Source organism: Procambarus clarkii, chromosome 16, assembly GCF_040958095.1.
Source record: "Procambarus clarkii isolate CNS0578487 chromosome 16, FALCON_Pclarkii_2.0, whole genome shotgun sequence".
NCBI lineage: Eukaryota > Metazoa > Arthropoda > Malacostraca > Decapoda > Cambaridae > Procambarus > Procambarus clarkii.
This window is the reverse complement of record NC_091165.1, coordinates 40499510-40524861: the sequence shown is the minus strand read 5'-3', so window position 1 is coordinate 40524861 and position 25352 is coordinate 40499510. Positions and strand designations below refer to the sequence as shown.

The 25352-nt window shown below is 42.4% G+C and overlaps 1 protein-coding gene across 2 annotated transcripts in view; it reads left to right on the top strand.

Annotated features, from left to right (window-relative positions):
• The window catches only part of LOC123760128 (uncharacterized), a 59365-nt gene that overhangs the window by 17691 nt on the left and 16322 nt on the right, over nt 1–25352 (top strand). The gene's annotated exons all lie outside the window — the stretch shown is intronic.

Sequence of the window (25352 nt, the reverse complement as noted above, 5' to 3'; positions counted from 1 at the left end):
ACGATAAACAATTTGCAAAACTAGCGCCAGCTAGCTTGCCCCACCTACCCCACTCATTTAATGGGAGGAGGGAGGGGGTCCGAGGTCAGTCAGCTGCTCCACCCTCAGTTCTGTGATGCAAGCATCCCCGACGACCTGGATGGAGGGTGGGTGTCAGGGAACAACTGGGGTTGACCCAGAAATTGACGTTTCATTACATCTAACTCTGAATTTCTGAGGAAAGTTCCTTGTGGCTCCAGGAAGCTAACTGAAGCTAACCATGCACCAAGAAGAAACAAAGGGCACTTACCAGGGAGGAGGGAGCACCACAGGTTTTATTACAAAATTGAGATTCTTGTTACTTCTGCCCCATTCCAACAGCTGTCTCGTGCATTGTTTCACCTCCGGCCTGCTCATGCACCTCTGGTGCCATCCTGGTACCGGGTGATCTCTTTTCTCTCTTCCCCTCAGTTTGTCGTGGCCACTTCTGTTCAGGGTTGTTTTTCCAGGTCTCTCTTTCCTGTTGGCATTGGCCTCTGGGGGGTCAGTTCGGGGAGCTTCAGGCTCTCCTCCGGCGCAGGAGTTTTTTCGCCCATTTGGTCCTTGTGGTAGTTTTGTTCATTTGCAGCAGTCTCCATTTTTCTGGTGATAAATGGGTCTGCTGCTTACCGGAGGGGTCCTTGGGTTCTTGATGCTTTGGTTGGTGGGGCTGGGGGGGCATCATGTGTTGTGTTCGGTTGCGGCTCTCTCCTGTTTGCGCGTTTTGGCCTCTGTGGCCGTGGGGGGCGCCTTGGATTGCCTGGGTTCCCTTCCTTCCTTCCTGTTCCAGTGTTTAGGTCTCCCAGCTTGTCTGTAGGGTCCTTCAATTTGTCAGTTGTCTTGTTTTTGAGTTAGAGCGCATAGCATCTGCCTCCCAAGTCCTTCCCTCTTTTCCTTATCTTTAGTGAGGTAGCTCCGGGGAGCCGACTGGGCTTCCCCCAGAAAACCAGCGTTGAATGTAATAAAACGCCATTTTCTGGGTGAGATCTGGAGACTCTCCGGCATCCCTCCCTCCCTCTCTCTGGTCGGCGGTGTTTTTGCCTATTTTTTACATCTAGCCTAAGAACTGCTGGTTGGATTGCCGACGTGAGTGGTCTGGGGCTCCCCCTTCCCCCTCCCGGGGAGAGTGGAGTTGCGCAGATGGCAGCGCGGCGACGTGATGTCATGCTAGTTTGCTAGTTTTCATTTGGGAGTTCTGTCCACTCGTTTGGCTTTCGGTAGCAATATTTTCACCAGAATAGGGGTTTGTTTCGGGACGCCTACCCTTCTGGGTGCCAGACCCGGTCGATGGCAGACATAGAATGCTCCCAACCACACGGGGGGTTTCTATAGGCCATTGCTCCTCGTGCCTCTCTGAGGGGACCAGGTTCTGGCTCGTGGTCCTTGGTAGGCAAGAACTCTGTGCCCTTTGACTGATGCCAGAAAGCTAACAGTTGCATATCAGTCTGGATAGCTCTGGGGAGCCTAGGGGTCTCACCCAGAAAATGGTGTTTCATTACATTTAACGCTGGTTTTTTAAGTTAATATTTTTGGGGGTGTGGAACGGATTAATTCAATTTACATTATTTCCTATAGGAAAATTTGTTTCGACTTACGAATTTTTGAATTACGACCCGTCTCTGGGAACGAATTAAATTCGTAAGTGGAGGTACCACTGTATATGTGGTGCTCTTTCCAGACTGCAAAGCCGTCGCCCGTCGACGCTTTTCGGCAGGACTGGTCGTGGTGGGGGTACCTGGACCTCTTTGCCCCGGAACAGCTGTTGCTTCAGGTTCTGGCTCGGCTGGAGTCCTATCAGGGGAGGGGTTCTCCTTCTGGCCCCATGGTGGCCGGCCCAGCCTTGGTTTCAGTCACTGCTTGCTCGGTGTCTGAACCCGGGGCATTTTCCGCAGCTCCGCCCCTTTCAGTGGATCGGGCCAGTGACGTACCCTGTTGGTTTGATCTACTCTTCCACTCTTCACTTCTGGTAGTTTTGACGCGTTTGGATCACCACCTGTATGGTGGTCAGGTGGCTTCTCTCATCATGTCCCACCTGCAGTCGTCTTCTTGGTAACAGTATGAAGTCTCTTTGCGTTCCATTTGCCACTTCCTTTCTCTTCGTAGGTTGCATTCTCTTTCTGTTCATGTTGTTTTGTCTTTCTTTTCTTGGCTGTTTCATGCCTGACATCTTATGCAGAATACTGTCGCCCCTTACTGTGCGGCGCTGGCGGAGCCGCTCCAGCTTGCGTTCAAGGTTGATGTTACCTCAGCTCCATTTTGTAAACTTTCTCGTGCATTTTTCCACCTCCAGCCAGTTCATGAGCTGCCTCCTTCTGCTATCCTGGTCTTTGGATTAGGGGTGCTCTCTCTTCTCTCTTCTCCTCGGTTTGTTGTGGCCCCTTCGGTCCAAGATTGTTTCAGAAGGCTTTGTTTTTGTTGGCTTTGGCCTCTTAGGGTCAGGCTGGGGAGCTTCATGCTCTCTTCCAACACAGGGGTTTCTGCCCTTTCGATCCTGGTGGACGTTTTGTTCGTTTGCAGCCATCTCCTCCTTTTCTGGCGAAGAATGAGATGGCTGGCTTCCAGAGGGGTTCATGGGTTCATAGACCGCAGTCTGCAGTCTACCATCGTGCCCATGATGTTTTTAAGTTTGCGGTTCTTGCTGCTGTTTTTGGGAACATATCTTAGGCTGACATTCGGGCACAGGGGTTTTGGAGGAACAGAGTCCAAGCCGTCCGTTATCTTGTGAACTTTCCGGGCCCTCAGCGGTCTTGTGTGGCTTTGGGCCATCGATTGCAGCCAGTTGTCCCGTCTTTGTCATGAGGCACGCGGTACTGCCACCTCCCAGGTAAGTCACTCTTTTACTTATCCTTGAGTATCAAGCTCTATGGAACCAATGGGGCTCCCCCACAGAAAACCAGCATTGAATGTAATGAAATGACGTTTTCTGGGTGAGCCCTGGAGGCTTCCTGGCACCCTCCCTCCCTCTGGTCAGCTGTTTTTATTCTGTTTGTTCAGTCTCTGAACTGGTAAGCGCTCGACCAGCTCGGATAGGCAGGGCCCTCCCCTCCCCCTACCATTGGAAGAGGAGGGGAGTTCCTCCTTGTTTTAACAAATTCAAAATAAAAACTCCCCCTTGTTTTACTTTGGGAGGAGTTCTTGGGCTCTGTTTGATCTTGGGTTGCAATTTTCTACCAGTTGGGGCCTGTTTTGGGACACCTACCTTTCTGGGTGCCTAACCCCGGTCGATGGCAGACATGAATATACTCTCAAAGAGTAGAGTTTTCATAGGCCATTGTTCCCTGCGCCTCTATGAGGGAGCCAGGTTTTATCTCGTGATTCCTGGTAGGCAGAACTCCATGTGACGGAAGCCCCAGACCAATGTAGGTAATATCAGTCCGATAGCTCCATGGAGCCTCCAGGGCTCACCCAGAAAATGACATTTCATTACATTCAACACTTGTGTTTTTTTTTTTTTTTTATGAAATCCAGATTTATGAGGGATATGGTCTCTTGTGTAGAAGGATCCATAATAGGACGTTCCAAATTTGGGAAGATGCACTGTATACAGGTAGAACACTGGTGGATCAAGGATTAGGAGCAAAGATGATTAACTTGTTAAAGTATGAGCAACCAAAATATTCTCCCCCCTAAATATTTCCCCTTTTGTCTGCCAAAATCCATTACGTCAGTACCCAAAATCTTTGAAGATTTAGAAATTTTGTGACAAATCTGTAAAATAAAACTGAAAATGGTAGAAAATATTGCATGAAAATTGAAGACCTTTTTGTTTTGAGAATGCCCAAGACCAGGCATAACAGTTATGAAATGCGAATGTCTACCATTTTGGCATTATTCTACATTGCCGGAATATTGGGTACAAAAGTTGTTGCATTACGACACATGTAGCACTTGTTATTAGCTTAGCATTGGAACACTATACATATACAGTATGTGATAAAAGTTGAGGTTGCTCAGATAACATAAGGGGAAAATTTGAAGTCAAACTGTACAGAGTGGAGGAGAACACAGAAAATAATATAGCGGTAGAGATGTGAATTATTATCAGTTTTGAGGGATAGTATAGGACTTGAGATGTGTTGTATGCCAGATGTGTTGTATGCCAGATGTGTTGTATGCCAGATGTGTTGCATGCCGGATGTGTTGTATGCCAGATGTGTTGCATGCCAGATGTGTTGTATGCCAGATGTGTTGTATGCCAGATGTGTTGCATGCCAGATGTGTTGCATGCCGGATGTGTTGTATGCTGGATGTGTTGCATGCCAGATGTATTGCATGCCGGATGTGTTGTATGCCGGATGTGTTGCATGCCAGATGTGTTGTATGCCAGATGTGTTGTATGCCAGATGTGTTGTATGCCGGATGTGTTGTATGCCGGATGTGTTGCATGCCAGATGTGTTGCATGCCGGATGTGTTGTATGCCGGATGTGTTGCATGCCAGATGTGTTGCATGCCAGATGTGTTGCATGCCAGATGTGTTGTATGCCAGATGTGTTGTATGCCAGATGTGTTGTATGCCAGATGTGTTGTATGCCAGATGTGTTGTATGCCAGATGTGTTGTATACCAGATGTGTTGTATGCCAGATGTGTTGCATGCCAGATGTGTTGTATGCCAGATGTGTTGTATGCCAGATGTGTTGTATGCCAGATGTGTTGCATGCCAGATGTGTTGTATGTCAGATGTGTTGTATGCCAGATGTGTTGTATGCCAGATGTGTTGTATGCCAGATGTGTTGTATGCCAGATGTGTTGTATGCCAGATGTGTTGCATGCCAGATGTGTTGTATGCCAGATGTGTTGTATGCCAGATGTGTTGCATGCCAGATGTGTTGTATGCCAGATGTGTTGTATGCAAGATGTGTTTCAGTGACTGTGGCATACATGAAGTCTGACCAGTGTCAATGGTTGCTACTCAGTGCTTACTCGTAATATATATTTTGAATTGGCTATTATAAAAATTTTAATTCACAAATTGTAGATCATATTAAGGCATGGCATTGTTACAGTTATCAGTTAACACAGATTTACCCCCATTTATTTACCTACTATTTATTTATCTGCCATTTATTTTCATATATTTTCATGTCTGTTCAAAGTTCTTGTTTCTTTTCATGAATGTTACATTTACATGAACATATTCCCCCCTTAGAGAAAGTATAGTGTGCAGTGAAGCAAAAAAAAAAAAAAAAAAAAAATCTGACCTTAACCAAAATTAGATATAAATACATGACAAAATGAGACATAAATTATGATATATGAGGATTTATTTCATTATAGAATATCACTTTGATCTGTGTTACAGACATATACAGTAGTTCTCATGAAGACATAAACATTCTGTGAATATTTCTCATTATATATTTCATCAGTTTCCACTTGGAAACTTTGTATTGGTCATAATACTCGACATGCTAGTGCGTTTGGAGCGCCTGGCTGTCTAAGGTTCAAACCTTTCATGAGGAAGAGTTTTTTTCTGTTACATTTGGCTTGAGGTTTATTCAAGTTCGTCGTATATTTGAGGATCACGTTTTTCTCATACAGAATAGTATAAGGTAAACAAACAAACTAACTATATGTATATGTATATATGTATGTATTTATGTGTGTATATATATATATATATATATATATATATATATATATATATATATATATATATATATATATATATATATATATATATATATATATATATATATATATATACAGAGCACCACTTGGTTTCCGAACCCCTTGGGGACGAGACCCGTCGGTTAACATGTAAGTTCGTATACGAAAAATAGAGGGGAAAAAATAAACTAGAAATGTAAAAAGAAATTTTTCCGAAAAATTTATGAAAAAAACTCTAGGGGAAAAAATCGTCAGGTTCATGGCGTAAATGCAACCGTGTTTTGTTTGTACTCATCAATAAGTGAAGTCCTGATCCGCTTTATAAAAGTCCTTAATTGTTCCTAACTGATTATTAAGACGTCTGGCAAACATCCTCTGGATGTTTCCTGCCAGCCTGCAGGCACATCCTGCCTAAAATATACGATGATGTACTGTACATTTAAGAAACAAATCTGGGTCACAGGTCTGTGGAGTGTGGTTAGGCTTACGGAGTCAGCCGGTCCCTCCCCCACCACCAACACACCTCCCCATCTCCCCCCACCACCAACACACCTCCCCATCTCCCCCCTCCACCGACACACCTCCCCCTCTCCCCCCACCACCGACACACCTCCCCCTCTCCCCCCCACCACCGACACACCTCCCCCTCTCCCCCCCACCACCGACACACCACCCCCACCCCAAACCCATACACACACACACACACACACTCTCAAAGGTCACGTGGTTCACAGTTCACTTCAACACCCATATATCGCTTCCTGCCTGCCAGCCTGCTTCCTTCCCAGCCTGCCTCCTTCCCAGCCTGCCTGTCTGCCTCCTTCCCAGCCTGCCTCTTTCCCTGCCTGCCAGCCTGCCTCCTTCCCAGCCTGCCAGCCTGCCTCCTTCCCAGCCTGCCTCCTTCCCAGCCTGCCTCCTTCCCAGCCTGCCTCCTTCCCAGCCTGCCTCTTTCCCAGCCTGCCTCCCTCCCAGCCTGCCAGCCTGCCTCCTTCCCAGCCTGCCAGCCTGCCTCCTTCCCAGCCTGCCAGCCTGCCTCCTTCCCAGCCTGCCAGCCTGCCTCCTTCCTAGCCTGCCAGCCTGCTTCCTTCCCAGCCTGCCTGCCTGCCTCCTTCCCAGCCTGCTTCCTTCCCAGCCTGCCTCCTTCCCAGCCTGCCTTCTTCCCAGCCTGCCTCCTTCCCAGCCTGCCAGCCAGCCTGCCTGCCAGCCTGCCAGCCTGCTTCCTTTCCAGCCAGCCTGCCTCCCCCCCTGCCATCATGCTAACGGGTAGTGTGTGTTAGGCTTATCTTCGGGAATGAGCCGGTCTCACCCCCACCACCAACAAACCACCCGCCCCCCCTACATCCCATCTCTCAAGGTCACGCGGTTCAACCGCGTGACTACCACTCACTCCCTGCCTGCAAGCTAGCCTGCCTGCCTTCCTGCCTGTCTGCCTGCCTGTGCCTGCCTGTGCCTGCCTGCCTGCCTGTGCCTGCCAGCCTGCCTTTCCCTCCCTAATTCTCACTACTTCCATCCCTTCCTGCCTACCTCCTAGCATCTCTCCCTACCTCCCCCTCCCTCTTAGCATCTCTCCCTACCTCCTAACATCTCTCCATACCTCCCCCTCCCTCCTAGCATCTCTCTCCCCCCCCTCTCTCACTGATTCTCCCCCCCCCCCCTCATTCTTACTGCCTCCCACCTCAGCTCCATCGTCCATCCACCCACCAGTCAGCCATCACTGACGCAATGCGTGCATTTGGAGCCAACATGGTGCACAGATGTTTCTTGATTGTGCAGATATGTAAAACAAAAGCACAGAATGAACATTCCAGCCTTATGGCAATTCAAAATAATAGGAATAATAGGCCGTGAATCTGTGAAGTCACAGTGGGCAAACTGGACCATCGCCCACCCATCACCACAAGCCGGCGTGACGCTTGGTGGACCCCTTCCTACCCGAACTTTGTTCGGGTAGCATGACTCCCCAACCCCAATCGGGAAACTGGAAGTTTCGGATAACTAAAGTTCGGAAACCAAGTGGTGCTCTGTATGTATGTATGTATGTATATATATATATATATATATATATATATATATATATATATATATATATATATATATATAAATATATATATATATATATATATATATATATATATATATATATATATATATATATATATATATATATATATATATATATGTCGTACCTAGTAGCCAGAACTCACTTCTCAGCCTACTATTCAAGGCCCGATTTGCCTAGTAAGCCAAGTTTTCCTGAATTAATATATTTACTAAAAAAATTTTCTTATGAAATGATATAGCAACCCTTTTCTCTATGTATGAGGTCAATTTTATTTTATTGGAGTTAAAATTAACGTAGATATATGACCGAACCTAACCAACCCTACCTAACCTAACCTAACCTATATTTATAGGTAAGGTTAGGTTAGGTAGCCAAAAAAAGCTAGGTTAGGTTAGGTTAGGTAGGTTAGGTAGACGAAAAAACATTAATTCATGAAAACTTGGCTTATTAGGCAAATCGGGCCTTGAATAGTAGGCTGAGAAGTGCGTTCTGGCTATTAGGTATGACATATATATATATATATATATATATATATATATATATATATATATATATATATATATATATATATATATATATATATATATATATATATATTTATATATATATATATATATATATATTTATATATATATATATATATTGGTGTATACTGGCAGCAGGTTTTCTTTCAAACATGTTTCATTGAATATGACCGCATATTCTGTATTTATTATTTTCTGGTTTAGGGCTTCTATCCCTCTAACTATTTTCTTAGCATCAGGGCTTAATTGAAATAGGAGTTCTCCAAAACTCATTTTCGTACTTTTAAGGTGAAGAAAAGAAGTGATTTACTATAGAGTGTATTACACTTATTTGTATAATTTGCACGACGTTTCGAACCTCCATGGTTCATTCTCAAGTGAACAGATCTTACAATACTAGTTGATTTTATACCCGCATTAGGTCAGGTGATAATACAATGAAGGTGAAAACATGGGGGGATACGTAAGGGATAAACATAGGGGCTGCAGAAGGCTTATTGGCCCATACGAGGCATCTCCTATCTAAACACAAAGATTAATCCAGTGTAATTGGCCTGTTATGTTGGACATTGTCTTCTGTGTTGGCATCGATATGTTCTTGTCTTGTCCTTATTCTCATGGTGGGTAGAGTAAATAGTTCCGTGATTTGGGTGTTCACATAAGAATAGAGCGACCTACCATGAACACCCAAATCACGGAACTATTTACTCTACCCACCATGAGAGTAAGGACAAGACAAGAACATATCGATGCCAACACAGAAGACAATGTTCAACATAACAGGCCAATTACACTGGATTAATCTTTGTGTTTAGATAGGAGATGCCTCGTATGGGCCAATAAGCCTTCTGCAGCCCCTATGTTTATCCCTTATGTATCCCCCCATGTTTTCACCTTCATTGTATTATCACCTGACCTAATGCGGGTATAAAATCAACTAGTATTGTAAGATCTGTTCACTTGAGAATGAACCATGGAGGTTCGAAACGTCGTGCAAATTATACAAATATGTGTAATACACTCTATAGTAAATCACTTCTTTTCTTCACCTTAAAAGTACGAAAATGAGTTTTGGAGAACTCCTATTTCAATTAAGCCCTGATGCTAAGAAAATAGAGGGATAGAAGCCCTAAACCAGAAAATAATAAATACAGAATATGCGGTCATATTCAATGAAAGATATATATATATATATATATATATATATATATATATATATATATATATATATATATATATATATATATATATATATATATATTTATATATATATATATATATATATATATTTATATATATATATATATATATATATATATATTTATATATATATATATATATATATATATTTATATATATATTTATATATATATATATATATATATTTATATATATATTTATATATATATATATATATATATATATTTATATATATATTTATATATATATATATATATATATATATATATATATATATATATATATATATATATATATATATATATATTTATATATATATATATATTTATATATGGATGTATGTATATATATATATATATATATAAGTAGATTTTGGTAGCAGTCTTTCTTGTAAACATATGTTGTTGAATATGACCGAAAAGGTAAGATTAATAATTCTAACACGAATCTTCTCAATATTTCGTATGTTTTTCTTCACTGTCAGTGATAATAAAAATAACAATTCACCAAAATTCATTTTTTACTTGTCTGACGCCTGAACGTGTTTCGTAATTCGTATTACATTTTCAAAGACTTAATTTACTCACAAATTCTTCGTACTTATACTCTATTGGATGAGGTGATATGGTACAAAAGTTTTGGGTGAGGTGACAAACACAAGACAGAACACGAAACAATGGGTATAAATTGAATAAGTGAATATATGAGTGGAAGTAGCTGCAGAAGGTCTATTGGCCCATACTTCCTCTTGCTGCTTCCATATTGGTTCGGAGTCTTGAAGGTAAAATAAAAATAGTTAAAATATAGTTAAATATAGTAAAATATAGTTGGTAAAATATAGTTGTGCATTAATTGGCTGTTGATTGCTGGTGTTGACTTTTTGATGTGTAGTGCCTCGCTGATGTCAAGCCGCCTGCTATCGCCGAACCTATCGATGATTTCTGTGTTGTTTGTTAAGATTTCTCTGGTGATGGTCTGGTTGTGAGAAGAGATTGTGTGTTCCTTGATGGCTCCCTGTTGCTTGTGCATTGTTAGTCGCCTAGAAAGAGACTTGTTGTCTTGCCTATATACTGAGTTCTTTGGGGCTTACAGTCCCCAAGTGGGCATTTAAAGGCATAGACGACGTTGGTCTCCTTCAAAGCTTTCTGCTTGGTGTCTTGCGAGTTTTTCATGAGAAGATTGGCCGTTTTTTAGGTTTTATAATTAATTATCAATTGTATTTTCTGATTTTTGTCTGTAGGGATGATGTTCCTATCAACAATATCTTTCAGGACCCTCTCCTCCGTTTTATGAGCCGTCGAAAAGAAGTTCCTGTAAAATAGTCTAATTGGGGGGTACAAGTGTTGTGTTGGTTGACTCTTCAGAAGTTGCATGGCATTTTACCTTTCTTTTTCTTTCCTTTTCTTTCAATTCTCCAAAAATGAATTTTGGAGAATTGTTATTTTTATTATCACCGACTGAAGAAAAACATAAGAAATGTTGAGAAGATTCGTGTTAGAATTACAACCAGTTCTTGCACATGCTTATAGTCAATATTGGCTTATTTAATAAGTGCATATGTGACATACTAATTGATTGTGAATATTTTAGTTTACCTTGAAAGGCTTCATAGAAAACACCGATCTCACCTAACCACCTTAGTATGTTAAGATAAGCATCTTATTGCTTCTTATTTACAATTATTACTTAACCTATCAACAGTATAGGTTAAGTAATAATAGTAATTAAGAAGCAATAAGATGCTTATCTTAACATACTAAGAAGGTTAGGTGAGGTCGGTGTTTTCTATGAAACTTTTCAAGGTAAACTAAAATATTCATAATCAATTAGTATGTCACATATGCACTTATTAAATAAGCCAATATTTGCTGTAAGCAAGTGCGAGAACGGGTTGTAGAATTATTAATCTTACCTTTTCGGTCATATTCAACAACATATGTGTGTGTACTCACCTAGTTCACCTAGTTGTACTCACCTAGTTGTGCTTGGGGGTGTTGAGCTCTGGCTCTTTGGTCCCGCCTCTCAACCGTCAATCAACAGGTAATTACCTAAGTGTAATTACCTAAGTGTAGTTACAGGATGAGAGCTACGCTCGTGGTGTCCCGTCTTCCCAGCACTCTTTGTCATATAACGCTTTGAAACTACTGACGGTCTTGGCCTCCACCACCTTCTCACTTAACTTGTTCCAACCGTCTACCACTCTATTTGCGAAGGTGAATTTTCTTATATTTCTTCGGCGTACAGATTCGGCGTACGTACAGATTAGGTGTACAGATTCCTGAGCCTATTGGGCTCTATCATATCTACACTTCATATCTAACAAATCAGGAGGAGCAAATCAAGGAACTAGTGAAAGAAAATGAGGCATGGAAAGTGAAGTGTGGTGACTTTGAAGAAATAAACAAAAAGATAGACTCATATGGTGAACAACTCCAAGCAAGCCTAAGGGCTAACATAGAGTTAGGTAAGGATCTCCAACTGGAAACTTCACTGACAACTCACATAGAGGAGGTGAATAAAGAACTAGAAAAGTATAAAGAAGAAATAAAAGCGACATATGCTCAAGTTGTAAAAGAGAAAGAGACTATCAAAGAAGTGTGTTCGGAAGTCAAAACCAGAAATGACCAACAAGAAGCAGAAATTAGGCAAGCAATTAGGAAAGAACTGGTTACCAACAGTAAACTGGTACAAAACACTGCAGATAGAACTAAGTCCATAATCATTTTTGGATGTTTAGAGAAGGAAATTTCATCTAGGGTGGACCGAGCGGCAGAAGAGATGAAAATCATAGAGAAAATAGTAGGTTTAGGAGAAGGCTCAAAGGAAAATGTCAGTGATTTTAGAAGAATAGGAAAATATGAGAAAGAAAAGAACCGCCCCTTAAGGGTGACCTTTAATGGAGTGAAAAACATGATGGAAGTGCTAAGAAATGCCAGGAATCTGCAGAGTGATGAGGTTGGCAAATCTTGGTCAATAAGACAAGACCTCTCCAAGGAAGACAGAGAAAAGCTGAAAATGAACTTAATTGAGGCAAAACGTCTAAATGGGGATAGAAATGAAGAAGACAGAAATTCTTTTTTTTACAAAGTGACAGGGACTGGAAAGCTTGTGAAATGGTACATAAAAACAAAGCAACAAGATCAGTAGTGGAAGGGGGAGTAAAGAGCAAAGGAAAAGGGAACATGTTCCTGAAAATTGTATATACCAACATAGATGGAGTGAGGTCAAAAACTTTGGAGTTGCAAGATATAATCCAGCTTAGGGTCCCAGATATTGTTGCATTATCAGAAACGAAACTTGAAGGAAATATAATAAATGAAGTCATATTCCCAAGAGGCTACTCAGTTTGGAGACGTGACAGGAAAACTAGGAAGGGAGGAGGAGTGGCTGTACTGGTGAAAAAACACCTGAAGGTAAAAGAGTTAATATTTGAAAACCCTCGAGATATTGACATAATGGCATTGCAGGTCTGGAATCAGGATGATAACCTGATAATTGTAAATACCTACAGCCCACCAGCAAGCAACACGTGGACAAAGGAAGAACTGGATGACAAACGAGAGGGCCTCATAATGGTCATGAGAGATATTATTGTACAAGCAGATAAAGATAAATCACGACTGTTGATACTGGGGGACTTCAACTTTAGAGCAATAGACTGGGAGGCCTATGAAGCAAGAACAGAGGACTTTTGGACATGCAGATTTGTGAACCTCATTCTGGAGACATTCTTGTATCAACACATAAAGCAAGCCACAAGAATGAGGGAAGGAGATATACCGTCAGTACTGGATCTAGTATTCACCAGGAAAGAAGAAGAGATTTTTGACATCCAGTACCTTCCTCCCTTGGGAAAGAGTGATCACGTCCTGTTAGACATTAAATATGCTTTAAGATATCATCTAGAAGAAAATGGGGACATTGAAACAGTTGATAAACTCGATTTAAAGAGAGGCAACTATGGGGAACTTCGAAATTTTTTTAATGAGTGTAATTGGACAGAATTGTTGCTAGGCAGGGAAGTAAATGAAATGTATGCCAAATTTTTAATAACTATACGAGGAAGGCACACAAACATTCATACCAAAACAGAGATGCAGGACCAAAAAACAGGATTGGTTCGACAGAAATTGTGAGAGGGCAAGAGACCAAAAGACACAAAAATGGAATCAGTATAGGAAGAGGCCAAACCCCCAAACATACCAGCGATACAAAGATGCGAGAAACAATTATACAGCAGTAAGGAGAGAGGCAGAAAGAAATTTTGAAAAAGGGATAGCAGATAAATGTAAAACAGAACCGGGCCTATTCTACAAATTCATAAACAACAAATTGCAGGTAAAGGATAATATCCAGAGGTTGGAAATGGGAAACAGATTCACGGAAAATGAAAAGGAAATGTGTGAAACATTAAATGAAAAGTTCCAAAGTGTGTTTGTACAAAATGAAATCTTCAGAGAACCAGACACAATAAGAATTCCAGAGAACAACATAGAGCGGATAGAGGTGTCTAGAGATGAAGTGGAAAATATGCTAAAGGAGCTCGGGAGGAACAAAGCAGCTGGCCCAGATGGCGTTTCACCATGGGTTCTGAGAGAATGTGCATCTGAGCTCAGCATTCCACTTCACCTGATCTTTCAGGCATCCCTGTGTACAGGAATCGTAGCAGACGTGTGGAAACAGGCTAACATAGTTCCAATCTACAAAAGTGGCAGCAGGGAAGACCCCCTCAATTATAGACCTGTATCATTGACAAGTGTAATAGTGAAAGTATTGGAAAAGCTAATCAAAACTAAATGGGTAGAACACCTGGAGAGAAATGATATAATATCAGACAGACAGTATGGTTTTCGATCAGGAAGATCCTGTGTATCGAATTTACTCAGTTTCTATGATCGGGCCACAGAGATATTACAGGAAAGAGATGGCTGGGTTGACTGCATCTATCTGGACCTAAAAAAGGCTTTCGACAGAGTTCCACATAAGAGGTTGTTCTGGAAACTGGAAAATATTGGAGGGGTGACAGGTAAGCTTCTATCATGGATGAAAAATTTTCTGACTGATAGAAAAATGAGGGCAGTAATCAGAGGCAATGTATCGGAATGGAGAAATGTCACAAGTGGAGTACCACAGGGTTCAGTTCTTGCACCAGTGATGTTTATTGTGTACATAAATGATCTACCAGTTGGTATACAGAATTATATGAACATGTTTGCTGATGATGCTAAGATAATAGGAAGGATAAGAAATTTAGATGATTGTCATGCCCTTCAAGAAGACCTGGACAAAATAAGTATATGGAGCACCACTTGGCAAATGGAATTTAATGTTAATAAATGTCATGTTATGGAATGTGGAATAGGAGAACATAGACCCCACACAACCTATATATTATGTGAGAAATCTTTAAAGAATTCTGATAAAGAAAGAGATCTAGGAGTGGTTCTAGATAGAAAACTATCACCTGAGGACCACATTAAGAATATTGTGCAAGGAGCCTATGCAATGCTTTCTAACTTCAGAATTGCATTTAAATACATGGATGGCGATATACTAAAGAAGTTGTTCATGACTTTTGTTAGGCCAAAGCTAGAATATGCAGCTGTTGTGTGGTGCCCATATCTTAAGAAGCACATCAACAAACTGGAAAAGGTGCAAAGACATGCTACTAAGTGGCTCCCAGAACTGAAGGGCAAGAGCTACGAGGAGAGGTTAGAAGCATTAAATATGCCAAAACTAGAAGACAGAAGAAAAAGAGGTGATATGATCACTACGTACAAAATAGTAACAGGAATTGATAAAATCGACAGGGAAGACTTCCTGAGACCTGGAACTTCAAGAACAAGAGGCCATAGATTTAAACTAGCTAAACACAGATGCCGAAGAAATATAAGAAAATTCACCTTCGCAAATAGAGTGGTAGACGGTTGGAACAAGTTAAGTGAGAAGGTGGTGGAGGCCAAGACCGTCAGTAGTTTCAAAGCGTTATATGACAAAGAGTGCTGGGAAGACGGGACACCACGAGCGTAGCTCTCATCCTGTAACTACACTTAGGTAATTACACTTAGGTAATTACTTGAAACTGAGTATGGAGTCAGCCTCCACCACATCACTTCCTAATGCATTCCATTTGTCAACCACTCTGACACTAAAAAAGCTCTTTCTAATATCTCTGTGGCTCATTTGGGCGCTCAGTTTCCACCTGTGTCCCCTTTTGTGCGTGTGCCCCTTGTGTTAAATAGCCTGTCTTTATCTACTCTATCAATTCCCTTTAGAATCTTGAATGTGGTGATCATGTCCCCCCTAACTCTTCTGTCTTCCAGCGAAATGAGGTTTAATTCCCGTAGTCTCTCCTTGTAGCTCATACCTCTCAGCTCGGGTACTAGTCTGGTGGCAAATCTTTGAACCTTTTCCAGTTTAGTCTTATCCTTGACTAGATATGGACTCCATGCTGGGGCTGCATATTCCAGGATTGGCCTGACATATGTGGTATACAAAGTTCTGAATGATTCTTTACACAAATTTCTGAATGCCGTTCGTATGTTGGCCAGTCTGGCATATGCCGCTGATGTTATCCTCTTGATATGTGCTGCAGGAGACAGGTCTGGCGTGATATCAACTCCCAAGTCTTTTTCTTTCTCTGACTCCTGAAGAATTTCCTCTCCCAGACGATACCTTGTATTTGGCCTCCTGCTCTCTACACCTATCTTCATTATATTACATTTGGTTGGGTTAAACTCTAACAACCACTTGTTCAACCATTCCTTCAGTTTGTCTAGGTCTTCTTGAAACCTCAAACAGTCCTGTTCTGTCTTAATCCTTCTCATAATTTTGGCATCGTCCGCAAACATTGAGAAAAATGAATCTATACCCTCCGGGAGATCATTTACATATATCAGAAACAAGATAGGACCGAGTACAGAGCCTTGTGGGACTCCACTGGTGACTTCACACTAATCGGAGGCCTCACCCCTTACCGTAACTCTCTGCTTCCTATTGCTTAGGCACTCCCTTATCCACTGGAGCACCTTACCAGCTACACCTGCCTGTCTCTCCAGCTTATGTACCAGCCTCTTATGCGGTACTGTGTCAAAGGCTTTCCGACAATCCAAGAAAATGCAGTCCGCCCAGCCCTCTCTTTCTTGCTTAATCTGTGTTACCTGGTCATAGAATTCTATTAAGCCAGTCAGGCAAGATTTACTCTCCCTGAACCCAAAACCTGAACGTTTGTAATTACCTAAGTGTAATTACCTAAGTGTAGTTACAGGATGAGAGCTACGCTCGTGGTGTCCCGTCTTCCCAGCACTCTTTGTCATATAACGCTTTGAAACTACTGACGGTCTTGGCCTCCACCACCTTCTCACTTAACTTGTTCCAACCGTCTACCACTCTATTTGCGAAGGTGAATTTTCTTATATTTCTTCGGCATCTGTGTTTAGCTAGTTTAAATCTATGACCTCTTGTTCTTGAAGTTCCAGGTCTCAGGAAGTCTTCCCTGTCGATTTTATCAATTCCTGTTACTATTTTGTAGGTAGTGATCATATCACCTCTTTTTCTTCTGTCTTCTAGTTTTGGCATATTTAATGCTTCTAACCTCTCCTCGTAGCTCTTGCCCTTCAGTTCTGGGAGCCACTTAGTAGCATGTCTTTGCACCTTTTCCAGTTTGTTGATGTGCTTCTTAAGATATGGGCACCACACAACAGCTGCATATTCTAGCTTTGGCCTAACAAAAGTCATGAACAATTTCTTTAGTATATCACCATCCATGTATTTAAATGCAATTCTGAAGTTAGAAAGCATAGCATAGGCTCCTTGCACAATATTCTTTATGTGGTCCTCAGGAGATAGTTTTCTATCTAGAACCACTCCTAGATCTCTATCTTTATCAGAATTCTTTAAAGATTTCTCACATAATATATAGGTTGTGTGGGGTCTATGTTCTCCTATTCCACATTCCATAACATGACATTTATTTACATTAAATTCCATTTGCCAAGTGGTGCTCCATATACTTATTTTGTCCAGGTCTTCTTGAAGGGCATGACAGTCATCTAAATTTCTTATCCTTCCTATTATCTTAGCATCATCAGCAAACATGTTCATATAATTCTGTATACCAACTGGTAGATCATTTATGTACACAATAAACATCACTGGTGCAAGAACTGAACCCTGTGGTACTCCACTTGACATTTCTCCATTCCGATACATTGCCTCTGATTACTGCCCTCATTTTTCTATCAGTCAGAAAATTCTTCATCCATGATAGAAGCTTACCTGTCACCCCTCCAATATTTTCCAGTTTCCAGAACAACCTCTTTTTTTTTTTTTTGTAATTACCTAAGTGTAATTACCTAAGTGTAATTACAGGATGAGAGCTACGCTCGTGGTGTCCCGTCTTCCCAGCACTCTTTGTCATATAACGCTTTGAAACTACTGACGGTCTTGGCCTCCACCACCTTCTCACTTAACTTGTTCCAACCGTCTACCACTCTATTTGCGAAGGTGAATTTTCTTATATTTCTTCGGCATCTGTGTTTAGCTAGTTTAAATCTATGACCTCTTGTTCTTGAAGTTCCAGGTCTCAGGAAGTCTTCCCTGTCGATTTTATCAATTCCTGTTACTATTTTGTACGTAGTGATCATATCACCTCTTTTTCTTCTGTCTTCTAGTTTTGGCATATTTAATGCTTCTAACCTCTCCTCGTAGCTCTTGCCCTTCAGTTCTGGGAGCCACTTAGTAGCATGTCTTTGCACCTTTTCCAGTTTGTTGATGTGCTTCTTAAGATATGGGCACCACACAACAGCTGCATATTCTAGCTTTGGCCTAACAAAAGTCATGAACAATTTCTTTAGTATATCGCCATCCATGTATTTTAATGCAATTCTGAAGTTAGAAAGCATTGCATAGGCTCCTTGCACAATATTCTTTATGTGGTCCTCAGGTGATAGTTTTCTATCTAGAACCACTCCTAGATCTCTTTCTTTATCAGAATTCTTTAAAGATTTCTCACATAATATATAGGTTGTGTGGGGTCTATGTTCTCCTATTCCACATTCCATAACATGACATTTATTAACATTAAATTCCATTTGCCAAGTGGTGCTCCATATACTTATTTTGTTCAGGTCTTCTTGAAGGGCATGACAATCATCTAAATTTCTTATCCTTCCTATTATCTTAGCATCATCAGCAAACATGTTCATATAATTCTGTATACCAACTGGTAGATCATTTATGTACACAATAAACATCACTGGTGCAAGAACTGAACCCTGTGGTACTCCACTTGTGACATTTCTCCATTCCGATACATTGCCTCTGATTACTGCCCTCATTTTTCTATCAGTCAGAAAATTTTTCATCCATGATAGAAGCTTACCTGTCACCCCTCCAATATTTTCCAGTTTCCAGAACAACCTCTTATGTGGAACTCTGTCGAAAGCCTTTTTTAGGTCCAGATAGATGCAGTCAACCCAACCATCTCTTTCCTGTAATATCTCTGTGGCTCGATCATAGAAACTGAGTAAATTCGATACACAGGATCTTCCAGATCGAAAACCGTACTGTCTGTCTGATATTATATCATTTCTCTCCAGGTGTTCTACCCATTTAGTTTTGATTAGCTTTTCCAATACTTTCACTATTACACTTGTCAATGATACAGGTCTATAATTGAGGGGGTCTTCCCTGCTGCCACTTTTGTAGATTGGAACTATGTTAGCCTGTTTCCACACGTCTGCTACGATTCCTGTACACAGGGATGCCTGAAAGATCAGGTGAAGTGGAATGCTGAGTTCAGATGCACATTCTCTCAGAACCCATGGTGAAACGCCATCTGGGCCAGCTGCTTTGTTCTTCCCGAGCTCCTTTAGCATATTTTCCACTTCATCTCTAGACACCTCTATCCGCTCTATGTTGTTTTCTGGAATTCTTATTGTGTCTGGTTCTCTGAAGATTTCATTTTGTACAAACACACTTTGGAACTTTTCATTTAATGTTTCACACATTTCCTTTTCATTTTCCGTGAATCTGTTTCCCATTTTCAACCTCTGGATATTATCCTTTACCTGCAATTTGTTGTTTATGAATTTGTAGAATAGGCCCGGTTCTGTTTTACATTTATCTGCTATACCTTTTTCAAAATTTCTTTCTGCCTCTCTCCTTACTGCTGTATAGTTGTTTCTCGCATCTTTGTATCGCTGGTATGTTTGGGGGTTTGGCCTCTTCCTATACTGATTCCATTTTTGTGTCTTTTGGTCTCTTGCCCTCTCCCAATTTCTGTCGAACCAATCCTGTTTTCTGGCCCTGCGTCTCTGTTTTGGTATGAATGTTTGTGTGCCTTCCTCGTATAGTTTTAAAAATTTGGCATACATTTCATTTACTTCCCTGCCTAGCAACAATTCTGTCCAATTACACTCATTAAAAAAATTTCGAAGTTCCCCATAGTTGCCTCTCCTTAAATCGAGTTTATCAACTGTTTCAATATCCCCATTTTCTTCTAGATGATATCTTAAAGCATATTTAATGTCTAACAGGACGTGATCACTCTTTTCCAAGGGAGGAAGGTACTGGATGTCAAAAATCTCTTCTTCTTTCCTGGTGAATACTAGATCCAGTACTGACGGTACATCTCCTTCCCTCATTCTTGTGGCTTGCTTTATGTGTTGATACAAGAATGTCTCCAGAATGAGGTTCACAAATCTGCATGTCCAAAAGTCCTCCGTTCTTGCTTCATAGGCCTCCCAGTCTATTGCTCTAAAGTTGAAGTCCCCCAGTATCAACAGTCGTGATTTATCTTTATCTGCTTGTACAATAATATCTCTCATGACCATTATGAGGCCCTCTCGTTTGTCATCCAGTTCTTCCTTTGCCCATGTGTTGCTTGCTGGTGGGCTGTAGGTATTTACAATTATCAGCTTATCATCCTGATTCCAGACCTGCAATGCCATTATGTCAATATCTCGAGGGTTTTCAAATATTAACTCTTTTTACCTTCAGGTGTTTTTTCACCAGTACAGCCACTCCTCCTCCCTTCCTATTTTTCCTGTCACGTCTCCAAACTGAATAGCCTCTTGGGAATACGACTTCATTTATTATATTTCCTTCAAGTTTCGTCTCTGATAATGCAACAATATCTGGGACCCTAAGCTGGATTATATCTTGCAACTCCAAAGTTGTGTGTGTGTGTGTGTGTGTGTGTGTGTGTGTGTGTGTGTGTGTGTGTGTGTGTGTGTGTGTGTGTGTGTGTCGTACCTAGTAGCCAGAACGCACTTCTCAGCCTACTATGCAAGGCCCGATTTGCCTAATAAGCCAAGTTTTCATGAATTAATTGTTTTTCGACTACCTAACCTAACCTAACCTAACTTTTTCGGCTACCTAACCGAACCTAACCTATAAAGATAGGTTAGGTTAGGTAGGGTTGGTTAGGTTTTGTCATATATCTACGTTAATTTTAGCTCCAATAAAAAAAAATTGACCACATACATAATGAAATGGGTAGCTCTATCATTTCATAAGAAAAAAATTAGAGAAAATATATTAATTCAGGAAAACTTGGCTTATTAGGCAAATCGGGCCTTGCATAGTAGGCTGAGAAGTGCGTTCTGGCTACTAGGCACGACATATATATATATATATATATATATATATATATATATACAGAGCACCACTTGGTTTCCGAACCCCTTGGGGACGAGACCCGTCGGTTAACATGTAAGTTCGTATACGAGAAATAGAGGGGGAAAATAAACTAGAAATGTAAAAAGAAATTTTTCCGAAAAATTTATGAAAAAAAACTCTAGGGAAAAAAATCGTCAGGTTCATGGCGTAAATGCGACCGTGTTTTGTTTGTACTCATCAATAAGTGAAGTCCTGATCCGCTTTATAAAAGTCCTTAATTGTTCCTAACTGATTATTAAGACGTCTGGCAAACATCCTCTGGATGTTTCATGCCAGCCTGCAGGCACATCCTGCCTAAAATATACGATGATGTACTGCACATTTAAGAAACAAATCTGGGTCACAGGTCTGTGGAGTGTGGTTAGGCTTACGGAGTCAGCCGGTCCCTCCCCCACCACCAACACACCTCCCCCTCTCCCCCCACCACCGACACACCTCCCCCTCTCTCCCCACCACCGATACACCTCCCCCTCTCCCCCCACCACCGACACACCTCCCCCTCTCCCCCCACCACCGACACACCTCCCCCTCTCCCCCCACCACCGACACACCTCCCCCTCTCCCCCCACCACCGACACACCTCCCCCTATCCCCCCACCACCGACACACCTCCCCCTCTCCCCCCACCACCGACACACCACCCCCACCCCAAACCCATACACACACACACACACACACACTCTCAAAGGTCACGTGGTTCACAGTTCACTTCAACACCCATATATCGCTTCCTGCCTGCCTGCCTCCTTCCCACCCTGCCAGCCTGCTTCCTTCCCAGCCTGCCTCCTTCCCAGCCTGCCTCCTTCCCAGCCTGCCTCCTTCCCAGCCTGCCTGCCTGCCTCCTTCCCAGCCTGCCAGCCTGCCTCCTTCCCAGCCTGCCTCCTTCCCAGCCTGCCTCCTTCCCAGCCTGCCAGCCTGCCTCCTTCCCAGCCTGCCAGCCTGCCTCCTTCCCAGCCTGCCAGCCTGCCTCCTTCCCAGCCTGCCAGCCTGCCTCCTTCCCAGCCTGCCAGCCTGCCTCCTTCCCAGCCTGCCAGCCTGCCTCCTTCCCAGCCTGCCAGCCTGCCTCCTTCCCAGCCTGCCTCCTTCCCAGCCTGCCTCCTTCCCAGCCTGCCAGCCTGCTTCCTTCCCAGCCTGCCAGCCTGCTTCCTTCCCAGCCTGCCTCCTTCCCAGCCTGCCAGCCTGCTTCCTTCCCAGCCTGCCAGCCTGCTTCCTTCCCAGCCTGCCTCCTTCCCAGCCTGCCTTCTTCCCAGCCTGCCTCCTTCCCAGCCTGCCTCCTTCCCAGCCTGCCAGCCTGCCAGCCAGCCTGCTTCCTTCCCAGCCTGCCAGCCAGCCTGCCAGCCTGCCAGCCAGCCTGCCAGCCAGCCTGCCTGCCTGCCAGCCTGCTTCCTTCCCAGCTTGCCTCCTTCCCAGCCTGCCAGCCTGCTTCCTTCCCAGCCTGCCTCCTTCCCAGCCTGCCTTCTTCCCAGCCTGCCTCCTTCCCAGCCTGCCAGCCAGCCTGCCTGCCAGCCTGCTTCCTTCCCAGCCTGCCTCCTTCCCAGCCTGCCAGCCAGCCTGCCTGCCAGCCTGCCTGCCTGCCTGCCTGCCTGCCTGCCTGCCTGCCAGCCTGCCTGCCTGCCTGCCAGCCTGCCTCCTTTCCAGCCAGCCTGCCTCCCCCCCTGCCATCATGCTAACGGGTAGTGTGTGTTAGGCTTATCTTCGGGAATGAGCCGGTCTCACCCCCACCACCAACAAACCACCCGCCCCCCTACATCCCATCTCTCAAGGTCACGCGGTTCAACCGCGTGACTACCACTCACTCCCTGCCTGCAAGCTAGCCTGCCTGCCTGCCTGTGCCTGCCAGCCTGCCTGCCTGCCTGCCTGTGCCTGCCAGCCTGCCTTTCCCTCCCTAATTCTCACTACTTCCATCCCTTCCTGCCAACCTCCTAGCATCTCTCCCTACCTCCCCCTCCCTCTTAGCATCTCTCCCTACCTCCTAACATCTCTCCCTACCTCCCCCTCCCTCCTAGCATCTCTCTCCCCCCCTCTCTCACTGATTCTCCCCCCCCCCTCATTCATACTGCCTCCCACCTAAGTTCCATCGTCCATCCACCCACCAGTCAGCCATCACTGACGCAATGGGTGCATTTGGAGCCAACATGGTGCACAGATGTTTCTTGATTGTGCAGATATGTAAAACAAAAGCACAGAATGAACATTCCAGCCTTATGGCAATTCAAAATAATAGGAATAATAGGCCGTGAATCTGTGAAGTCACAGTGGGCAAACTGGACCATCGCCCACCCACCACCACAAGCCGGCGTGACGCTTGGTGGACCCCTTCCTACCCGAACTTTGTTCGGGTAGCATGACTCCCCAACCCCAATCGGGAAACTGGAAGTTTCGGATAACTAAAGTTCGGAAACCAAGTGGTGCTCTGTATATATATATATATATATATATATATATATATATATATATATATATATATATATATATATATATATATATATATATATATATATATATATACATATACATATATATTTATTTAAATTTATTATTTATTTATTTTTTGAATGTACAGATACGGTATAAGAAAATTGTATACAAGTAGTGAAAGACTAAATTCTATATACATATATTGACGAAAGATAAATTTTCTGTTATAAAGTTATTATCATTACCAAGTACAGAATAAGAGAGAATCTTCGTGTAATTGAAGTACTAGGCTTTTATTCTCTTCCCAATGTAAGGTTTCTTGTGTAGCAAGTGTGCTACCAAACATTTGTAGGCTTACCAAATATTTGTTGTGATTTTATTCCTTGAGTAAAGCCCTGAGTAACTTACTGGAATCTTAGCATGTATGTTGATGTGCATCCCATACCCATCACTTGATGTCTTTGTTTCCCCACCACATTATTGAAATAGCCCAGGAATTTGTATATTTTAAAGCATTTTATTTTTTTTAATTATAAATATTAATATTAAATGATGTTTATAGAAGAATTTCCTAATAGGGTAAAGTGGCAGGTGTCCGGACAACTATTGGCTTCTGTATGATTGGTGATCTTGGCACATAGAGCCTACATAAACTGGAACTCGTTAAACATAGTCCAGTAAAATATTGAAACATGAAAGAAATCTCGCAGAAAACTGGTAGAATAAACATTATAATATTAACTTTTACATGATTCAGTGCCTGGTTCTTACAAAACTCATAAGATTTTTTTTTTTTGGCGGATCATCAAATTTAAGGGGGTTACATTTTATTTAATTTTAAATTTGTCATTTCCAGGCAAATGTATTGTCCTTAAACTGTAGGAATCCACTGGGTTAAACACACAGTGAGGTTCATTATGGGTAATAAATGCTGTCCGAATGCCAGTCTCATTAGATCTCATTACTCGTCCATGGACACTAAGACCAAGTGCAGTAACTTTGAATTAATTGAAAATGCCATCAACACATACCAAACACAGTGTGCTGTCTTGCATATTAATACTGAACCTTAACAGTCGGTAATTGCAAAAAAACGATTCTCTGAACGTTGACATTGTTGAAAATGAGATACTGAACGTTTGTGAGTCTAGACACACCCGGCTACCATTTCCCATAATATCAAATTCTTAGCACTTCGAGAGAAACAAACCTTCAAACATTGGGATACCTGGCACCTGACACCCCAAATACTAATCTTTGGACAATAATGGCAAAGATCCTGGAATCAGATCTGTTTTTCTAGAAGTGTAACTTAATAGTATAGAAACAAAGGCAGTTATAATATAGTCAATAATACTGTATACATGGTTATAGATGCAAAATTCCCTTGCAAAAATTAATAATAATAAATCATTGTGTAGGGGACAAGCAGCCAGAGTGTATCATACACGTTAGGCTTATATTGAGGCCCCTTCGATATAAGCCCCCCTCTCCCCTAAGGTCGAATTACTGACTCCGCCCAGTATGCAACCCCACAACAAGCTGACTCACTCCTGGGTATCCACTCATTGCTAGGTGAACAGAGGCATTAGGTGATAGGAAATGCGCCCAACCATTTCTGTCTTGCCTGGGATTTGAGCCTGGAATTCTCGATTGTGAGTTGAGAACAAACTGGACTGTACTGCCCGGACCCCTGGTAGTACAGATGGTTGATATTGTCTTGCTCTCTAGGGAGCCGGTCGGCCGAGCGGACAGCACGCTGGACTTGTGATCCTGTGGTCCTGGGTTCGATCCCAGGCGCCGGCGAGAAACAATGGGCAGAGTTTCTTTCACCCTATG